Genomic DNA, 23,641 nt, shown 5'->3' with positions numbered 1-23,641 from the left:
ATATCATTTCATAATAAAAAATTTAACCAGCCCTGAAGTTAGTTGATCTCTGAAATGGGCAAGTGGATTTTTTCTCCTGGAAACTCAAGAAAATCGACTGTAAAACACAGTCCAACACAATTTTTGCTGACTTTTATATGAGACTTGTTTTTTACTAATTTGGGTGCACCGATTTCAAATATCAAACCCATTTTTCTCTATCACGTCAGGTTTTTCCTTTATGGCATTTTCTTTTTGCTAATTTTTAAGTTTTAAGGAGGCAGTACTATTTAGAGGATCAAAAAAATCGATTTTTTAATATTATTTTCTGAAAGTATGTACTTTTAAAAATCTGTTCCTAATTTTTTATCAAGAAATTCGAAAAATTCTCGAAGATAGAGCCTATTATTCAAAGCAGTGCTCAGATCAGAATCGGAGCACTCACCACTCTCGCTTGTTAGTAAACGAATAAATGCATAAGAACCTGCAACGGCACGTACTGGTGCTTTGAATGCGAGAGAGGCTGATAATTATAACTACTTAACAATATTCATTAAAAATTACAAGAATATTTATAAAAAAATAACAATTTTACTTACACATGAGTTTCAGGGAATAAATTTTTGTTTGTAGCAATTTCTGCTGTGTGTTCTGTTTTGGCAATCCCTTTGAATACTCCAACAGTAGTTGGCCATCATGTGAGAATCCCATCGTCCTTGGTACCGATCTTCCATAGTTTTTAAGTCTTGATGAAATCTTTCGCCTTATTCATCGCTTACAGCACCTAAATTCTCCGGAAATCTATCAAGATGACTGTATAGGAAATGAAGCTTTATGCTCATGTTGCAACCTAGGCGCTGGAAATTTTCACGCATTGTTTCCACTAGATCTTTGTAATTGCACGCTTTTTTGTTTCCAAGAAAATTATTCGCAACCATCGTAAATGAAGTCCAGGCCTCTTTCTCAATTTCGTTCATAAAGTTGATGAAATTTGGATCTCTCATTAAAGTTCTAATTTGCGGTCCATCAAATACACCGGCTTTAATTTTTTCATAACTAAGTCGTGGAAATTTTTCACATATGTATTGGAAACAGTCACCTTGTAAATCTAAAGCTTTAACATACTGCTTCATAAGACCTAGTTTGATGTGTAGAGGTGAGAAAAATGATTTTTTCTCTGTCGATTAAAGGTTGATTTATAACATTCTGTTCTCCAACATTTAAGGATATTCTAAGAGGCCGATGTTTCTGACTCCAGTGTTGGTTTCTAGCTCGACTATCCCAGAAGCATAGAAAACATGGAAACTTTATATATCCTCTTTGAAAGCCAAGTAAAAAGTTCACCATTTTAAGATCCACACAGATGATCCAGTTATGGTCTGTATATTTTAATAACTTCAGAACCTTTTTAATGTCCTCATATGTTTCCTTTAAGTGGACTGAATAGCCAATAGGAATTGAGCCATATACATTCCCATCGTGTAGTAAGACGCACTTGAGACTTCTGCTTGAACTGTCGATAAATAAACGCCACTCATTTGGATGATATTGTACAACACTCATTTCAGTTAGTAAACCTGACACATTGTTAGAGTAAACAAACCCACACTCGTGTTTAAAATATTGTACAAGATTACTTTCCCTGCTACGATAAAAAGTTATCTTCGTATCTTGCTCCAGTAAGTTTTTTCATTTAATCTTGAAGCTAACAATTCCGATGATTCCTTTGATAGGCCCAAATCTCTTACTAAGTCATTCAATTCCACTTGAGTAAAACGTTGCGGTCCAGAACTAGAATTTAAATTTTCATTGTCTAAATCAACATCCGGGTCTTACTACACTATTTTGTCGTGTGGCAATTTATCAAACGCCTTTGCAAAATCTAAATATGCCACTGTATATGCAATACCCTTATCCAACGCATTTGTCACTTTATTATAAAAAGTAAGCAGGTTGCTAAAGCACGATTTTCCTTTAGTAAATCCATGCTGGCTGCCAAAATTTATTGCCAAGTCGCAAGTAAAAAATAAAAATAAATAAATGTGGAAGAATAATTTTACTGACTGCAGATGATACTCTTGTGTCAAAAGCTAATGAGATTGTAATAAACTGTAGAATATGAGTTTGGGTATATAAATGGTATATAAACTCTTTCAACCAACAGAGAGAACTGGAAGGACATGGTGCTACATCCTCTCACTGAGGAAGCTACATGAAGAGGAGGATAAAAACTCTTGTCTTGGATAAGAGGATGGTTGATGACAGACAGCTATCAAGAATGGTATATGATGGGTATGAATCTGGCAAATTTAAGGTGACTAATGGTTATCTCAGGAATTAGACTACTTTTCAATCTATTGATTAATGACATTAGGAAGAAACTAATATGAGATTTTCAATTGCTTGCTGATGATGCAAAGATAGGGTGGTAAATAAGGGCATTTTGTAAACTTTTAAAAGACATGCAATAAGCTACCAAACAATGAGATTTTATTCATAATCATATAGTTACTGTTTTCAATACTGAAGGAAAACCATAAATACATGATGCTGAAATAGGGAATCAGTAATGAACCAATATATCAAACAAAACATTTTACCTACTTAGGCACAATGTTTTGTGGAAATTAAGAGAAGTGTTAGAAAATTTCTACATAGAAATAGTGTTATGTATAATAAGAAAATAATAAAACATAAAATTAGCAGTATATACTTGATCAAACTAATTTTTATCATGAATCTGACATATAGTCCACACACACACACACACAAACACACACACACACACACAGTATTTATTTGCTTGAGGCCCTGCAGTCTCTCATATGTGGGAGTGATATATGTATATAAAGATGGATTAGAAAGCAAGCAATACAAAGAATGAAATTATGATAGAGTTTTACCAAAAAAAAAAAAACTGTGATTAGCACAGTTAATCACAAGCAAAGCCTTGCTAAATATGAAAATGATTAACATCTGGCCTCATTAACATTCAAGAAAATACATAAGTAGAGCTAATCTGAAGTGATATAGTTATTTAAACAAAATAGGAAAAGAAAGATTGGCAACCAAATAATTGAAGCAAAAATAGTGAAGACCCATGTGATACAGTTTTTAAATTATTTTCAAAGACAAAAGAGCAAGGCGTCATAATACTTGAACATAACATATAATACATAACAGAAAACTGACAGAAAATTAACGATGAACTAATGTATAAATGAAGTCTTATTTGAAAGAATTACATGATAATTATCATAATCATAACCTATGCTTGTGTCATTAGTTGATCCAACTGTTTCATGAGATAGGATTCATGGTAGGAAAAACAAAATCAGATTATATCAGGAAATTAGCCAAACAGGCCAAAGGTCAGAAATACAGGGTGTTCGGGATAAATTTGACATATTTATAATTAATTATATTTTTCCGTAAGTTACATGTATTAACACACACTTCTCTTCATTTAAAAGTTTGGACCCTTCTTCATTCATATACAAGATGTCAGAAAGGATGGATAGCTGGAATCCACCTGAATCATGGAAGAGAATAACTTGTATCATGATGATTCGTGCCCGCCATCAAAATAAGGATATTACGACTGCTGCCCAATGCTCCCTGAATACAGTAAAAACAATCAGGCATGAACTAGAGACTTGCAATGGTGACTACGAGGATGTAGCAAGAAGAAAGATCCCTAGCAGACGATCTGATTGCGTTCGTACAGCAGAATTCCTCGCAAATCTGCAGGAACAGGTGTTGAAGAACCCTGGCATTGGAATTCGGGCTTTGTTCGTGGAGTTGCTAACTGTAGTCAAGCCCTGGATAACAAGGGTAGCCAATGGTAGGCCGTATGTATGGCAGCAGGATTCGGCCCCTTGCCACACCTCTGGGAAAAGTCAAAAATGGTTGTCTGAAAATTTCTACGACTTCACCAGTCCAAATGTTTGGCCTCCAAACTCCCCAGACCTTAACCCCATGGATTATTTTGTATGGGGCGCAGTTGAAAAAGACACCAATCGCACTTCCAGTAATACAAAAGCCCAGTTAATGGATAAAATTAAAACAGTTTTTGCGGCCCTTCCCAGGGAGACTGTAGCATCAGCTTGTTCGAGGTTCCGAAGCAGAATTGAAGCTGTGATCGATGCTAATGGTGGTTATTTTGAGTAAATCTTGTTGATAGTATTGTAATTAACTCTGCCTGTAATGTTTTTTTGTCAATTCATTAAATTTAATAGATACAAAGAAGATTTTCTTTTTCCTTACGAAACTGTCAAATTTATCCCGAACACCCTGTATATCTTTGTGAGTAAAAGAAAGAATGATCATGGTAGGGTAACTGACAAATGTAAATGGTAGGGAGATGACAAAAGCAGTGTGGACACAGGCAAGGAGTACATTTTCCAATATAATTATAAACAGTATATATTGTATTAGAGCATGACTAACTAGATGGCTCTTTCAGGTATACCTGGATCCTTAGTTGAATTAATGAGTGATCACTTTTCAAAAGTGTATGATTCACATAAAGATACTGCAGTAACAGAGGTGAGAACTGCAGTAAATGAATATGTGCATAGGATATTACAAAATCTCAATGTGAATAATGATGATCCCATGGCAGCCTATGTTACAAGAAGGCGCAACTAAATTGGCAGTGTTTCTAATGAGGTCTAAATTGAATGGAAACATTCAATTTAGATCTCAGCTCTAATAGGGTCCCATGGAAATGGAAAGAGGGAAAAACAGTTATGTAAAAAGCTACATGGTGATCAGCATTCATTTTGACAAGATTATGGAGACTATTACTATGTTAAGAATAATTACTTTAATTTCTTGGTGTTTTGACCTTCATATTAAGGTCATATTATCTGGAGTACATGCACTCCAGATGATGACTTTAATATGAAGGTCACAATGTTGGGAAATTAAAGTAATTATTCTTAACATGGTAGTAGACTCCATAATTTGTCAAAAGAGTTATCTAAAGGAGGCTCCAGGAAAGAGGTGGCAAAGTGTAAACTATCTCAAGTGGTGGTGGTGATAGTAGTAGTAGTATTGGAAAAGTTGAAGGTTAAGAACAGAATTCAGAAATGGGTGGATAATAATATATTTCCTTGCCTTAATAATTTACTTACTTTTTATAAAAGTAACAGATGATTTGGATAAAGAAAATAGTTACATGATATTGCTGGATTTTCCAGCAAGATACCACAAAATTGAAATGAAGCTGGTCATATGGATAAGAGAATGGCTGATTGACAAAACATCAAAGAGTAGTGTATGAAGAAGTTGAATCCAAGAGAGGGTGGGTAAGTTACCACTTATACTTAAGGGGTCTGTACTTGTATGCTACTATTTAATTTCTGAATTAGTAATATAGGAAATGATTTAATGGGAAATATCCAGTTGTTTGCTTATAAAGCCAAACTGGGCAGAGAAATGAGGAAACTAAACTGATGTAAATAGATTAGCAGTGTGGAACTGATGTAAACATATTCCAGTAAAGGATAACGGTTACCGGTTCGATGTGGCTAATTATAAGGTTATGCATTTTTGGGTGGAAAGATTATATGTGTATTAAGCTGAAAGAACTGACATGCAGAAAACTGAAGTTGTGAATTTCAGAGTGATCACAAACAGGGAGTTGAAGTTTAGAGGACATGCTGCAAAAGTAACCAAAACTGGCACCTTTCACAATATGTTATTTAACTTCAACTTTCTGTCCATGATCATTCCCAAAATCCTAGCTTCAGTTTTGACATAAGAAGGATTATTCTGAATTATTTGCACAGATTTCACTGCCTGAGTTTCCTGGAAATAAGGAAGAGGTGGAGAGAATTTTGAGGTGAGTGACAAAAATGGCAATCGGTCTCTATGGCATGTTTTCCCTATGAGGAATGACCGAAGGTTTGTGGTTATGACATTTGGCTCATAGGCAAATAAATAGTAATACGTTAGAGGCATATCATATCCCCATATAAGTTACTAAAGAAGTTTTTATAGAGTAGATTCAGAATAAATTTTTCAGTATATAATAGTATGGTAGAGAATTAAGTATCACCAATAAAGTTGTGCAAGAGTCTTGGTAGCAAAGTATGAGAACTAAATTTTTTGCTTGGACAGTATGTATGAATGAATGGGTTGCCAGAGGTGGTTACAGGTGCTTGTCAGTGAATGATTTTAAGGTGATTTTAATTATGTGTGAATAATGGTTAGTGTAGCCTCCCATGATGAGGCTTTGTACTCCACGGAGGGGGCAGGCCAATATAATAATAATATAATTAACTTTCACTATAACAAACTACCAAAAAGTCCTGACCAATATCTTATAGGCACAATGTTATGCTAAAGGAAATTCACTATAGCAAAGTATTCCTGTGGTCTGGATGATATGGCCAGAATCATCCTTACCGAAGTTTCTCTTCAACTACGCTTGTGTAAATTTTACTCTTTTTTTTTTTAAAATGTTGCTTACACTCATTACACTTCCTTTCAGACATGTACACTATTATGCATAGGAAGGATTACCACTCAGACTGGTTTCGACATTTGAAGTCTGGGTAGTGACCCTTCCCATTGCATAACAATATACAGCAATAGCTCACATAGTCCAGATTCGATCAGTCCGGTTTTAAATCCTACAAAATTAGTACACAAAATTATTATTTTTTATACATAAATGTTCGGGTTTTTCCCTTTATACAGTCAAGTCTCTTTTTGTGCAGTTTTAAAGTTATGCGATACGATATTTCAATTTTTTCGGGGGGTTCTCCGTTGTATATGCATATACCTAGACTCAGCGAGAATGTAAACGTGACAATATGTTCAACATCTTAATGTATCAGCTATGTATAGTACGAGTAAGCAGTGGATGTTTGTGAACTTTAATCTTGAATTTGTGATAATCAAATTTCAATCCCATTTAAAAAACTACATAATGACTGCAAAAAGAAAACGTGAAAGTGATTCTGTCACCAAGAAACGCAAATGGCTCACTTTAGAACAAAAGTTCGATATAATCAAGCTTCACGAAGAAGGTGCATCCTTTGCTAAAATAGGCCTTGAAAAGGGAATGGACGAGTCATCAGTTCGAAAACTTATAAAAAAAAAAAAAGATCAATACAAATCGCAAGGTATGGCCTATGGTAATGGCTACGGCTTCTTATTTATCAAAAATAGTGACTAAAACCAGAAGCACTCGAATGCTAAATATGGAGCAGCTATTATCCATATGGATTGAAGACTTAACTCAAAAGTGAGTTCCGCTTAGTCAAATGGAAATTCAAGCCAAAGCATTAAGCCTTTACAATGACTTGAAGACTATTTGATGATATAGAAAACGAAGGTGAGGGAACTAGGCAAAATTTTACAGCAAGGCGTGGGTGGTTTTTTCGTTTTAAGCAATGAACTGGTATTCACAATGTTCATGTTGTTGTTGGCGAATCTGCCAGTGCAGATAAAGAGGCTGCTTTAAGATATCCGAAGGAATTGAGTGAAATCACACAAAAAGGTGGCTACAAAGATGAACAAATATTTAACGTTGATGAAACGGGATTATTCTGGAAAAAGTTGCCATCATGCACTTTTATAGCAGCCAATGAAAAGTCATGCCCTGGATATAAAATTTCAAAAGACCATCTCAAAATGTTATTAGGTGGAAATGCAGCAGGGGATTTCAAATTAAAACCGATGCTTGTGTACCATGCAGAAAATCCTAGAGCTCTTAAAAATATATCAAAAATTATCTCCCAGTGTTGTGGTTCAAATAAGAAAGCATGGATCACAAGAGTTTTATTTGAAGATTGGTTCACCAACTATTTTTGCCCTACAACAGAATGTTATTGCAGAGAAAAAAAAAGGATCAGATTTTAAGATTTTATTGATCTTAGATAATGCCCCTGGTCATCCGACTGGTCTTTGTGATTTAAATGAAAATGTACAAATAACTTTTCTTCCACCAAATACAACGTCAGTGATCCAACCAATGGATCGTGATGTCATTGCGACATTTAAGGCCTATTGTTTGTGACGCAGCTTTTCGTAAGCCATAAAAGCTACAACAGGAGAAAATGCACCTACGTTAATGGAATTTTGGAAGCGCCACAACATCAGAAACGTTATCGAAAATATAGGAGAAGCATGGCATGAATTAACGGCAAGCAATATGAGAGCAGTATGGAAACATATTATACCACATTGCGCAAATGATTTCATTGGTATTCAAACTCATTTTTTGCTGAAGTCACTAATAACATAGTGGAAATTGGACAGCAACTTGGTTTCAAAGAGTTGGATTCCATCAACGTAATTGAGTGCATTGAATCAAATACTAATGAACTGGATAATGAAACACTTATTAACATGGATGAACAATGAGCTCATGAAGAGCGGGAGGGCAATTTAGACAACGACGACTGTGTTGAAGTGCCTGCATGAGAATTAACAGCTGAACAACTATCAAAAATTATTGGAATGGTTGAAACCTTGTCAGAGCATATTATGGAAGTTGATCCCAATATTGAATGTAGCCTTACAATTTGCCAAACAATAAACAACGCAATTCGTTGCTACAAAGAAATGTATGAAGAGAAAAAAACCAAAGAAGAAAAATGTGCAGACATCGATATCGCAATTTTTAGAGAATAAAAAATGAATTACGAAAACATGTATTTTTTGTTTTTTGATAAAGACATTTGAATTTATTAATCTCGTTTTATTTATTGAAAAACAGGGAGAATATTTTTTTTGGAACCAATTATAATTTTTTGTATGTATTTAGTTCCTCGATTAGTCCGGTTTCAAAGAGTCCAGTATATCGGTGGAACCAATTACCCAGACTATGCAAAGTATTGCTGTACATGCCAAAGGAAGTCCTGTACATTATGGGATAATGAGGCAATCGATGCAATATTAACAGCCACTATGTACAAGCAGCACAGTCGAGAAGATACTCTATGTTCAAACTGTTTCCTTACACTTTGACAAGGATTAAAATAAGGATATAATCTCTTGTTTAGTATAATTTACTAGATTATTATTATCATCATCTACAGTATTACCAAGAAAAATCAAAAAAATTCTATTTAAGTTATGTATGATGGACATACGTAACTTAAATAGAGTTAAAGAAGTGGAAGGCTAATCCAGAACTATCTATTCTGTTATAATTAGAAGAAACACGTATAAACCACAGTGAAAATTATTTAATTGTAAATATTTCATCCTAAGTATCTTAGGACATCATCAGTACAGTATTTAAACAAAATTAGGAATAACATACAGTTAGGGCGCATGATTACAATAGAATCTCATGAAAACGTGCATAACGTGCTAAAGTAGTAAAAAAAAAAAAGTTAATTATTTAACACAATTTTGTATGATAATTTCCCATACTTTAGGAATAGTAAGAACATTGTTGCGGTTTAGGTTTGGTCTGTGTAGTAGGGCTTCAGAACTTTCTTTGTATAAACATTCATGTTTAAATAAAGATCTATGTAAAAGTTTAGCCTTTTCCCAGTGGATCCTATGGTTTGGATTTTCAATTCCATGTTGAGAGAGGCCAGATTTCTGCGGTTTAAGAAGACGAATGTGGTCTTGATGTTCCGAGATGCGTTTCTGAACAAACCTACCTGTCCGTCCAAAGTAAGATAATTTGCATGAGCATATTATCTTACTTTGATGTTCCGAGATGCGTTTCTGTCTGTTCAGAAACGCATCTCGGAACATCAAGACCACATTCGTCTTCTTAAACCGCAGAAATCTGGCCTCTCTCAACACGGAATTGAAAATCCAAACCATAGGATCCATTGGGAAAAGGCTAAACTTTTACATAGATCTTTATTTAAACATAAACGTTTATACAAAGAAAGTTCTGAAGCCCTACTACACAGACCCGCAACGACGTTCTTACTATTCCTAAAGTATGGGAAATTATCATACAAAATTGTGTTAAATAATTAAATTTTTTTATTTTTTTTTTTTGTACTACTTTAGCACGTTATGCACGTTTTCATGAGATTCTATTGTAATCATGAACCCTAACTGTATGTTATTCCTAATTTTGTTTAAATACTGTACTGATGATGTCCTAAGATACTTAGGATGAAATATTTACAATTAAATAATTTTCACTGTGGTTTATACGTGTGTTTCTTCTAATTATGAATGCACCACAGGTTTCGTTATTTAAAAAAAAATATCTATTCTGTTGTTTTTAACATCCCCTTTGTGTTCCTTTTTTCTTGTTTAGAGACTTCTTGATGTCTGACCTATGTAGTTTAAACCACAAGAGCAAGGGATGTTGTATACTCCAGCGTATTTGAAGAAGGCATTGCTGTCTTTTTGGTGACCTTAATATGTTTCGGATCATCTGGATGGTTTGATCAAGACTTCTTAAAATACGCTGGAGTATGCAACATCCCTTGCTCTTGTGGTTTAAACTACATAGGTCAGACATCAAAAGTCTTGAAATAAGAAAAAAAGGAACATGTAGGGGATGTTAAAAACAACAAAACAGAGAGTTAAATAGAGTTACTTAAATGAAGGAAAATAGTATCAAACTTGATATCAAAATTGGAGATGTTAATGTCAGCTCTTTGCTTTATGCGGATGATGTTATACTTCTAAATAAATCTGCTAAAAGTCTGCAAGATTCCCTGACTAAATTGAATAACTTATAGATATGGTATGAAGGTCAGTAATAAGAAGACAAAGACAATGAAAATAGGCAGAAGCATTGAAAATATTAACTGCATTATGAATGGAGAACCTAAAGAACAAGTAAAACATTTCAGCTACTTAGGCATGATTTTTAGTGAAGATGGTAAATTAAATATGGGAATAGACAACAGAATCAACAAAGCTGGTATGGTAGGAAGTCAACTGAATATATTTATATGGAATAAGAGAGAAATTAGTCAAAACACTAAATTAGCGCTATACAATTCACATTTCCGAATTCAGGGACACAAAACACATGTATTGAAATGATTTCATGTTGGAGGCTTAATGGAAAGTATACAGCACTCACAAAGGATTAGCATAGGTTTAATATTTCCTATATTTCGCTCTAATCACTAGGACATCTTCGGGGATTACAAAAACAACTAAATGTAACATGAACACAAATATCATGCAATACTAAGCCCAACCACATGAGTGACACTAAAGTCCTATCTAGGTGGAGCGTCCTCTAAGGGCAGTTGTAGGTGGCTTGGAAGGTAAGGTGGGACCTCTGGTGATGAGCATTTCCCAAATCTTCGGAAGCTTAATGCAACCGTATTTATTAAGATTTGGTTGATTTCTGAGAGCTGCTGCTTCTAGGAGTCTCTCTTTCTTGAATTTGCTGTAGTGGAGCATGGTGGTTTTCTTCCAAGAGAACCCTGTGGGTGGTGTCCAAGACATGGTCAGCCAAACCTGACTGACCATAGTTGTGTTTACAGATAAAACTTGTGTTCCTCCAGGCGGATGGATGCTGATCTGCCTGTCTGTCCAAAGTATGCCAGCTTACAGGAACAGGGTACTTTGTAAACTCCAGGCAGAGAGAGAGGAGGGAGCTGATCTTTAGTAGAACGGATAAGGGTAGTGTTGTGTCCCTACCTGCGATTATTAAACTTTCTTTTATCTTTTCAAGTGAATCTCAGTTTATCTTTATTCAAAATTTAACCATGTACGAGATATTACAAAATTCAAATATTTAAGCATTTTCTTCCCTTAGTGTCCCTAATATTTATATTATACTGCGCCTTTCAGAACATTTAGTTTAAGATATATAATTCGAAAACAAGGAGCAATCACAAAAATATATCTGAGTATAAAACTATTTTGCAATCGTGACCCTTTATCTCGTAACTTACCACATTAATTTCCCGCGTGATTAGGTTCGTATGTTTTTTCAAGTGGTGCATTAGGCAGCAATTTCAGACAACTGTATTATCAATGAACAAAAGTTTATTTAAATTCTCAGACATGATACAATTCAATTTCTATTCTATAAAAACACAATTCAATACTAAGAATGAAAATACAAAATTACACAAGCAAAATACAAGTACTAGGACAAAATGGGAATTTGCAATCATGCCATCATAACAGAATTCATACATATAAATATATACATATAATCCTGGAACAAATTTACACTTTACCTAACCTTATACTAGTCAGAATGCTCTATATTGCTATAATACCATAGACATTTATATTCAGTTTACCTTATCTAACTTACAAAACAAATGATTATAGGTTAAACTATCCTTTCGTTATGCCCATACATACATATATTTGATCTTTAAGACACTCTCATATGAAATACCATGCCCATACATAAATCTCTAGCACATGAATGCTTATCAAATAATACAAACTAGATTACTCTCATTCTACTCTGACTTGTACTAAAGTCCTAGTTTATCTTCAACTGTCCAGTAATTAACAATGATTGCAACTATATGCGATTTCAATTGATACAAGATTTTACAGTACCTTTCTAGGATGAACCCTGGTTTTCACGACTTATACTTTTCGTGCTTGAATTAAAGCACACATAGGTTCTTCTATATTATCATTATGGAACTCATCATGTGGGCACGGACTTCTGTATGGATTTTCTTTCCCTTTTTTGCGAGTACAGGATGATGAAATACATAGATAATTTCTTCCTTCTTGTAACTATATGGCTTTCCTCGTCTCTTGCAATAGGAATATGGGATCGAATTCCCGCACACTTTGTTTCCTTGTTGTGTCTGATGGAGATAATTCCTACACTGTCACTCAGGAAAACCGCGTGTTACCTATCCGAAAATTTCGTGAAGAAACTCCGAGGAAAAAAAAGCCTCATGGGGGGGGGGGTCATAACCATTTTATCTCTATGGCCCCTATCGACACCTGCTTCAATTTCTTCCCCCCCCCCCTTTAGAGTCGATCCTACTCACCAATTAAAGTCGCGTTTTTCTACCCAAAACATGCTACGGTTCCTGTGCACACGAATCTCACGTGACGTCGTCTCACTTCGGGAATTGACCTTGAGCGATCGTCGTTTGTTTTAAGCTAGCCTCTATACTAAATTAATCACTTTTCAGAATTTACTTGAATATTTTAATCTCCTTTTTTCAAGTGTTAAACTAGCCTCTCACATACAAATTCTTATCACTAATCTTCTTTGTCTTACTTAACCTGTTTTTTCCCATATCCTTTTATTTTGTGATAAGATTCCCTTCTTTATTATTTAGTTAAATAAACAATGTCTGCTATAATCATTTTACTTGAATGCAAGCATTTTTTCTGTCTTTAAATATTTTGTATTAGCAACTTGCATAGGACTTTATATTTTTATTTTCTTGTTACACCATGATAACTGAAATTTTTTTTCTTGGTTATCAGGGTGTAACAGTAGCAAGTTTGCAGTGGGGCTTATATGCTGTGTGTAGGTTGTACTTTTTTAGAATCTTGGCTATTTTTTCGGATGTACCACGGATGTAGGGTATGGTGATGGCATTTATAAACTCTTGTTGAAGAGAAGGACGGGGAGTGGGGGAGCTGATTATTTTTTTGATACTGTGATCGCTGTAGCCATTGGAGAGGAAAGTGCGTGGTTAAGCTCAGTAGTGAGGGCAGTTCCACTGGAACAAAGATTGTGGGCTGTCTTAGTAAGAGTTTTAATAATGCCATATTGTTCAGAGGGGTGGTGGTGGGAGAGTTTGTGAATGTACCTGCCTGTGTGTGCGGGTTTTCTGTATACAGTGAAGGCAAGTGTACCATTAAGCAGGTGTGTAACTAAGGTGTCTAGGAAGGGTAAACAATTGTTCTTTTCCTTTTCCACAATAAACGGGATTCTTGGATGTAGGCTGTTGAGATGACTGAGAAAGGAGCCTAACATGTCTGGGCCATGAGGCCAAATAGAGAACACATCATCTTCATATCTTAGCCAGATATGAAGGAGTGGGGCTGAGTCTATGGCTCGTTTTTTGAAATCTTCCATATAAAAATTGGCAAAGGGGGGGGGGGGGAACCCATGGCGGTTACCTCTATCTGCTTGTAGATTTTGTTCTTCCAAGAAAAATACCCAGAGTTAATGGCAAAGGAAAAGAGATCTAAGATGTTTGATGGAAAATCATTTTCTAAGAGAGACAAGGTGTCAGTTAAGGGAATATTGGTAAACAAAGAGGAGATATCAAAGCTTACCAATATGTCTGCGTTATTCAAGGTTAAATTTTCTATGAGGGCTTTAAAGTGGGTTGAGTTTTTTAATAGGATGTGGACCTTCCAGTGAGGGGGGGGGTCAGAGAGGTGGCCAGCTGTTTAGACAGTCTGTAGCAAGGTGCGTTGGTGGCATCTACTGTAGGTCTAAGTGGGGAAATGGGTTTGTAGATTTTTGGTAAACTGTATATTCGGGGGGGGGGGGGGGGTACTGAAAGGTTTAAGTTTTTTCGTGATGTCAGGGGGCCAGGAAGATACTATTTTAAGTAAGATTTTTAATTTCTTAATATGTGTATTTACCCATAATGTGAACTTAGCTCATAGGAGCTGTATTACTGTTCTACATTATGAGAGAAGGTGACTATCCATTATGGTCACTATCACATTATGGGTAAATACCAAGAATAGTGATCGGAACTTGCTCCACCCTTACTATGAGTTGCCTCAGTTTGCGCTACCAAATGGGTCAGGTGTTGCACTATCCAGGTATTTGCTTATGCTTGGAATTGTCGAACTTTATATAGTTTCTATATTCGGCATGAAACTTTTTGAGTTTCTTATTCGGCTAAGAAACAATATGGGATGTAATATCCCTTAACTTAAATAAGTTCATGTCGCCGAATTGAAGCCTTTAGCTCTTCATATAATTAGTAGTTTTAATATTACTTATTAATATATTAATATCTAGCTCACGGCAACCATTTTTAATTGGTAAATCGATTGTTGCATGTGTTGCTTGTATTCCTGTTTTTTAATTTGCTTGTTTCTACACACTGATGATGTATTGCTATTTTCAGTATGAAATTATTATTATTATTATTTCGGGCGACTCCAGGGAGTCCTTAGCCTCATCGAGGGAGGCCCTAAGCATCATGTCCACACAACTATACGATATTCTCAGAGTATCTATCATACCTTGCCTTGAACTTGCTCACCGTCATAGCACCCACAATAGACTTATTCCACTCATTTACCACTCTAAAAGTAAAGAACCCAGCTCTAACACCCCTGCTAACCACAGTCTTGCCCAGCTTCCATAGGTGTCCCCTAGTTCTCCCACTACCAGTCCTGATCTCAAAAATATCCTCTGAATTAATCCTATAGAATCCCTTTAGCAATTTGAATGTCTCAATCATATCTCCCCTTTTCCACCTATCAACTAGTTTCTGCAACCCACAAATCCTCAACCTGTTCTCATATGGTTCATTCCATAGACCTGCTATCATCTTAGCCACTCGCCTCTGGATCCTCTCCACCTCCTCCCCACCAAGAAAGAACCGAGGTGACCAAATCTGGGTACAGTACCTGTATAGCACAGTACCTAAATATCTGTACTTTAATTAAAGTTAATTACTGCATTTATCATGTAATTTGTTGTTTTTCAGATTGCATTAAGCATTCTTAGGAACTAGCTAAACAAAAGGTTTTTAGATACTTCATTATAAATATATAAGTGGTATTCCAAAGTGGAACAAATTTGGAATTTATATAGTATTAGCAGTTGAACAGGTGAGACGTAGCATCCTGAGAAGAAGAGGACACTTAGTTTTTGGAAGCTGAAGAGGAAGTGATGTGTTTGCGTTTAAAAAAGCTAGAGGTATATACCAGGAAAAGAAGAAAACATATCAAAAGTTCCTGGCAAAGTAATCGGCTTATGCCCTTAGAGAATACAAAGAAAAATGTAAGAGAAGAGAAGCACTGTGTAAAACTAGCTAAACAAAAATCATGGGAACACCTTGATAAGAACACAGAAAATATATATCAGGAAGGTGCAAAAATATTCTTCAAGCTATTGAAAAAGGAGGAAAAATGGAGGAAAAAGTATTGTAAAAGGAATCGGATGATAAAAGAGGCATGAAAACTGAAGATAAAGATATTCCAGATGTCTGGAGAATTACTATGATAGATTATTAAATTAAACATGCAATGATTCAATGGGGTCAAAAACACTCAGCAGGAATGCATCTCAGTATCTGAATTAGAAAAGCCATTAAGAACCTGAAAAATGTGGTAAGGCAGCTGGAGTTGATATTTGACCAGAAATGCTCAAATATGGAGGTATAAAAGTTTGACAGGCAGCTACACTGCATAATTCGTAAAGACTGGTCAGAGGGTCGATTCCAAATTATTGGAGTAGAGCACTCATAGTACCTATCTATAAAAAGGGAAATAAAACTGAATCTGAGAATTATGGAGAAATTTTCCTATTGAGTATTGCTGGTAAGATTTATATAAGTATACTTGAGAAATGGCTTAGAAAAATTGTGGAAGGGAAGTTTGGTGAAGAACAGGCCAAATCAAGGTTGATAGGATCAGATTTTCAATTTAAGACAAACAGTTGAGAAATCATGGGAATAAAACAACGATATGTATTTAAGTTTTATAGATTTGGAAAAGCAATTGACAAGGTGCCAAAAGGAGAGATGTTCCAAAATGCTCTAATTATATGGTGTAAATGGGACATTAATTGAAGCAATATTTAGTCTATATTTAGTTGTAAATCAGCAGTTAGAATTGAAAGAGTTACAGAGAGAGATAGATGGATGCAAAATCAGCTGTGAGACTAGGGTGTGTGTATTATGTCCACTGTTATTAATCATCTATATGGATCACATTATTATTATTATTGTTCCGGGAAACTCCAAGGAGTCGACAGACTCATTGAGGGAGGCCATAACATCATGTCTGGAACAACTATTCGACATTGACACAGTATTTATCATACCTTGCCTTGAACTCATTCACGGTCGTAACACCCACAACAGACTCTGGAAGCTTATTCCACTCATTCACCATTCTCCAAGTAAAAAACCTAGCTCTGACACCCTTGTCAACCACGCTCTTGCCCATCTTCCATGCATGGCCCCTAGTCCTACCACCACCAGTCATATTTTCAAAAATATATTCTGGATCAATCGTATAGAAACCCTTCAGTAATTTGAATGTCTCAATCATATCACCCCTCCTTTGCCTATCGTCCAATCTCTGCAACCCACAAATCTTCAACCTATTCTCATTAGGTTCATTCCACAGACCTTCTATCATCTTGGTCACTCATCTCTGGATCCTCTCCACTTCCTCCCCATCACGAAGAAACCCTGGTGCCCATAACTGGGCACAGTAGTCCAGATGGGGTCTTATCCAGGCTCGATACAGAGGAACAACAACTTGTTTGTCTCTGCATGTTAAAGTATTTTTCAGAAGCCAAGTGATTTGATGAGCTGATTTAGTCACTTTTGCAATGTGCCCCTTAAACTTCAATTCCCTATCCACCAACACTCCCAAATCCCTGGCCTCATCAATCTCCTGGAGTACGGTTCCACCAATGCGATATACTGCTGCTATTCTTTTCACCTCAAAGTGCATAACCTTACACTTTGCCACATTAAATTGACATCCATTTTTTCTAGCCCAGTCCTCCAAACTATCCAAATCATCCTGTAAAATTTTGACATCCTGTGCACTCACATTTGCTCTACCCAACTTTGCATCATCAGAAAACAAGTGAACACTTCCTCTCAAATCCTTTCCTATATCATTGATGAACAAATTGAAAAGCAGTGGTCCAAGAACAGAGCCCTGCAGCACACCACTAGTCACAAGCCATCTTTTAGACTCCACTCCTGCATAAACCACTCTCTGGTATCTCTCCTTCAACCACCCTCCTATCCATCTCACCAACCCTATATCTATCCCCATCTGCTCCAGTTTACTGATTAGGGTTCCATGTGGTATCCTGTCAAAGGCCTTGGCAAGGTCCAGCAGTATCACTGTAAACCCATTACCCCTATCCAGTTCAGCCGTCATTGTGTTATAGAACGTGAGCAAGTTACTGAGGCATGATCTACCCTTCACAAAACCATGTTGTTCCCCCATACAATATCCCATTTTCATCTATCCAATCCTGTATTCTTTTCTTGACTAATTTCTCTAAGACCTTGACAATGATTCCTGATATGCTAATCGGTCGGTAATTTACAACAGCAGCCTTGGAACCAACTTTATGCAGTGGAACTATTTTCCCCCCTTTCCATCCCCTCGGGACTAACCCAGACCCGAGACTCAAATTAAACAAAATGGTCAAGGGTGCTGACAATTCTTTAGCTGCTTCTCGTACAACACGAGCTGGTGTACCATCCAATCCCACGGTTGTATTCACATTGAGGTTATGCAATAGACTACTCACCTCCACTTCATTCACCACAATTCCCGTATAATCTACTGGTTTATTCGTTTCTGCAATGTCACCACCTGGATGATATATTCTTGCAAAGTGCTCACTCAGTAACTCAGCTATCTCAACTGATTCAGTTACCTCCCTACCATCGGCATTCTTTAAAATCATTCTGCCATGTACATTTTTCCTTTTTACTTGCTACATATCTAAAAAACTGTTTAGGATTCTCTTTAGCCTGCATTGCCAATGTTCTTTCGTAATCCTTTTTTGCTTTTCTTACCACACTCGTCACCCTTCTGGCCTGCGCTTTATACCGTTCATGTGCCTGCCGGTAACCTTTCTCCTTAAATTCCCTCCATAGTTGTTTCTTTTTTTGCAGCTCAAGCTTAATGGTGTTATTCATCCATTTAACCCCTACTTCATTTATTATTCGGACTCTAGGTATACAGTCAGCCATTGCTTCATGCAAGCACTTCTTAACTACCTCCCATGCACTATCAACTTCTAGTCCTTGCAGTTGTACATGCCATGGCACTGAGCCAATCAAACTCCTAAGCTTGTCATACTTTCCAGCCCGATAATTCCACATGTACCTTGTCTTAATTGAAAATTCTACACCTTTAGCCACCTCCCAAGTCAAGACCCTATGATCACTCTCACCGATTGGTGGCAATGTGGTCATATTTGTTACAGCCAAATCCTCAGATGTAATTACTAGGTCAAGCACTCTCTGACCCCTAGTATTTTCCATTACATGCTGTCACAGATAGTTATCCCTTAATAAAATCCAATTCCTTCCTCCAATTCCTCACTCCAATCAATGCGACCATAGTTGAAATCTTCCATAATAATTACCCTCCTTCCACTCATTTCTTCTATTTGCTTGTGCATACTGTCACCACCATCTTTTCCATCGCCTGGTCTATAGCAGCACCCAATTCTTTATTTAGTTCTGCTAGCCACAATCTCACACCAAATGACCTCAAATGTGCTCTTTTCTCTATCCTGCAATTCAACTTCTATTCTCCTTGGCTGTAGCTCATCAGCTATCATCAACAATACTCCTCCCCCCATTTTATTCTCCCTGTCATTCCTGAACACACTATACCCATCACATTCAATACGACTAGCTATATCATCTACAGTCAGCCATGATTCACTAATACCAATAACCTGTGGTCTGGAAGTGCCAACCATGGTCAAAAACTCTTCCATCTTGTTCCTAATACTCCTAGGATTAGTGTACATGAATTTAAGACCCCCATTGGCCCCAACCCTACCTTGATGCCTTATATTAACTATCCCACTCTGATTTGTTGTCCTTATTCGCTCGGGCATATTATATTCATTCATACATTCAACTGCCTCCCTAAGGACTGTATATCTACCACCCCCCCTTAATAAATCTAGTTTCCCTGAATTTGCACATCCACTACATTCAGCAACACTTTCTCAAGTTTCCTTACACTGAAACCATTCAAATGCAGCCATCCATCTTATATAGATCCTTTCACCCATCGAACTCACTCCACAAATTCCACACCACTCATCATACATAACCCGCGCATAGTGTTATTCGCAATTGTGGCCCTCCTTTTAAACATTTCATTGTCATACCGTGGCAAAAGACTAATCATTCTAACTCTCTCACTCTTTTCTTTTGCTACCTCAAACAATTCATTCAGTCTTCTATCATTTCCATTTTATCTCCTTTCGAATCATTCGTACCTGCCACAACAATCATTTCTTTCACCCTTTCCTTTTGCTCTCTAATAGACTCAGTTACATCCTTTATGGTTGCACCAGGTTGGTAAGATTTTGTCAAATCCTCTACTAACACACCTCATACTAACGAGTCTCCATACAGCACTCTATCCTTCATTTTGTTCATGTTCACACTCATACGCCTATTTTTCCTATCATACTTTTTATTATTGGTTGGTTCATTCAGTCGACTTTTGCTCATACGCACTAGCTGCTGTTTTACCCTTCGTATCGCACCATTCAACAACTCATTGCACTTATCTCATCTTTTTTAATTCTCTGTAAAACCATTAATACTATCATTCACACTCTCACAATTCTCTTGTACAACCTCGCCGTTTCTTTTCATATCCCTATTTTCTTCATTCTGAAGTTTGACAAAAATATCACGCTCACGATCTGAAATACACTTCAATTCCTCATTCTCCCTACATTTTCTACACACATTCACTCCTTTATTATCATCTAACCACACTCTGACCGCACTCCGCAAAGCATACATTTCGCAGATAGTACACTGAATCATCTCCTTTACATTACCGTTCTTGAAAGAAGATGGCGAACCATCATTACTAGACACCATTTTCCTTCGTACTGGAGCCATACTTACTAGTATCATATTTTATCAAATTATAAATTATAAACACCAAAAACACACAAACAGATGCACTAAGATATGTAAGGCAAACAAAACTACGCAATATTAAAGTAAATTTATCAACGATAACTGAAAATAACCTTATCTTATCAGGAGCTTTTACGAACACTACACACTACGAATCCCTCTAGCGGCGACTTCCCCATTATGGAGGAAAGTGGTATTAAACCTCATATACAAATTGGAGAGCTTAATCTTAGCTGTTTACTTTATGCAGATGATATTATAATTCTAAATAAATCCAGTACTAGTCTATAAGATTCCCTGACTAAATTGGATAACCATTGTAATAAATTTGGTATGAAAATCAGCATTAAGACAGTGAGAATATGCAGAAACATGAAAACATCAACTGCATTCTAAATGAAAAACCTATAGAAGTACAACATCTGAGCTATTTAGGCACAATTTGTAGTGAAGATGGCCAATTCAACTTGAAAATTGTACAGCAGAATTGGCAAAGTTGGTATGGTAGGAAGTCAACCGTATACAAGACAGTGTTCAAACAATTTTAACGTAAGGATCTGAGAGCTGGGTTAGAAATAAAACTCTTGATCAAAGACTGGAGACCATAGATATGACAGTCCTGAGAAAGATTAGGAGACTTAACAGATGGAATCAATGGTAGTATCATATTAAAAATTAAGATATTAGGAGAGAACTTGACATTGGTAACATTCAGGAATGTGTTAACAGAGCTGATCTCAGGTGGTATGGGCAATTCATTGCAGCATTAGAAATATTATATTTTTGCATTTATTTCTATTTATGCAAATAGGAATAAATTAAAATTAAGTTTAACACTCAACTAACTGATTTTTTTGTGATTCCTAAAATTAAACACAATATACTCATGCTTCATGAAGAGGACACTTTTTGATGCATAAACATTGCATCACATTTGTGGTAATAGCCTGGGTGTGTGGTCATAAATATGGATATCTATGAGTCCTTTGAAGAGATATACAGATGGCGTGGGTCAAATTCTTAACATTCTAATTGTTTTAAACTATCCAGAAGGTGAGGCAGGGTGTGCACTGAGACAATAGCACCCAGAAATCAGTGGCTGTGATTGTTATTCTATCAATCAATCCAATTGAACACTGTCATATAATTTTCTATAAATAATTTATAACTTTTTTGCTCATATTTATAATAGGAAAGGGTGTTGATGACCTACTGAATGTCCCATTTTCTGCCAGAGCTTTTGCAGATTGTATGACTATAGTCGAAGGAGGTTGGAACTTGTGTATAAATAAGTAAAATGACTTATTTCAGCCTTTCTTTGGCTCAATCCAGAAAAATAATAATTTCCCAAGTGATTACTTTTTCTGATTTCTGCATATTATATGGCTGTATTTAAAAATCTTATCAAAAATTCAAATTATCTGTGTCTCACTCTAGTATTTGCCAATGATAATCTAATTCACCATAAAGCGTAAACCCTTTGTGCTTCTCACATAAATGGCATGCGAAGCACAGCAATTGTTCATTTGATCTTTATGCTTTCCATATTTAAAACTATATTAACCACCTCGCCGGCCATTATGGATCAAATACACATCATCATACGCTTTGTATCATATATTTCGATGTAATATCAATGATATTATAATTTTAATATGCACTTTGCATCCATTATAAACTTGACGTCTATAGATGTCTTGGCTGGTAGCGTGGTTAACTGATAAATTAAAGTATTTAAAGTTATCCTACAATTAATTGCATTGAACCAATTAAGATGAGTGCTGATGCACTCTTAAAACTTTCATACAGCAATAAAAATGCAATCGCATGGTCAAATGTGAATTTTGTAGCGTGGGTTGCATATGCCACATGACAGCACACCCAACATGCAATGCCACTAGCGGACTGCCACAGTAAAAAGTGCCTTAGAAGACAGAAACATCAGATCTGATAATATTGGAATCTTGACAGATAACAGGTTAATTGGAGGAACATTGTCAATAGGAAGTCAGTAATGATGTACCTTTTTCCATGTAGTACTATCATTATATTCTGTATCTCCTCCTGAGAGTATATATATCAGGAATTTGATGATGATTGTGTCAGCCCTTGAAGAAAAAAAAATTTCATGTTCAGAGACTGCTTCCTTTTGATATTGTAAATACTCAAATTGTGTCTTGGCAGCACTGAAGTTCATAGGATTATTCTTGGCCTCCTGAAGAATGGATAAGGAATAACAGTTTAAGGCATATGTGGAAAAATGTGAAAACTTTATGCAAAATAAGAGTAGAACATACTAAAATCAAGATCACAAATAAAGAGAGAATTAGTGATATTCTTAACAGAGAGAAAAGAGGTGACACTGATCAGAATTTAGCCAATTTGTTATCAACATCAAGAAGATTTTACAATTTTGCATTTTGTGAGTATCTCTACTGTTGTATTGTTGCACAAAAGTTTTCTAGGCAAATGTATACTCAAAATAGTCTCTCCACTTTCCATGGACTAGTGTTCCAGACAATTTCCAACCCTGTGTGTTCATAGCTATGGCATGGACCACCTATTTATCAAAATAACACCAAGGTGGTGAAGTTAACTCCAGAGGGCTGTTGCAATACTGAGAGGGACAATGACCAGCAGAGATAAAAGAGCGTGATTCCATTGTGTAAAGCCCTGATCAGATCACATCTGGATTACTCTGCTCAGATCTGGTCACTGGGATTCGAAGAGAATAAATTAACCTTGGAGATGGTATGGAGGTAGTAACACTGTTAGTTATGAGGATAGACAGAGCATGAAGACTGCAGTTTGGTGGATATAAGAGGTGATATAACTGAGACATTTACACTGATGAAGGTATTTATAGGATCGACAATGGGGAGATATTTTATACAGTA

The 23,641-nt window shown here is 36.1% G+C and overlaps 1 protein-coding gene across 1 annotated transcript in view; it reads right to left on the bottom strand.

Annotated features, from left to right (window-relative positions):
* LOC150106872 (ATPase inhibitor mai-1, mitochondrial-like) overlaps positions 1-23,641 on the bottom strand; it is a 92,532-nt gene that overhangs the window by 51,097 nt on the left and 17,794 nt on the right. The gene's annotated exons all lie outside the window — the stretch shown is intronic.

Source organism: Typopeltis vanoorti, chromosome 5 (genome assembly GCF_054136105.1).
Source record: "Typopeltis vanoorti isolate ZY-2024b chromosome 5, IOZ_Tvanoo_1.0, whole genome shotgun sequence".
Classification (NCBI taxonomy): Eukaryota; Metazoa; Arthropoda; class Arachnida; order Uropygi; family Thelyphonidae; genus Typopeltis; species Typopeltis vanoorti.
The sequence above is the reverse complement of the archived record's forward strand: the minus strand, read 5'-3'. Positions and strand labels throughout refer to the sequence as shown.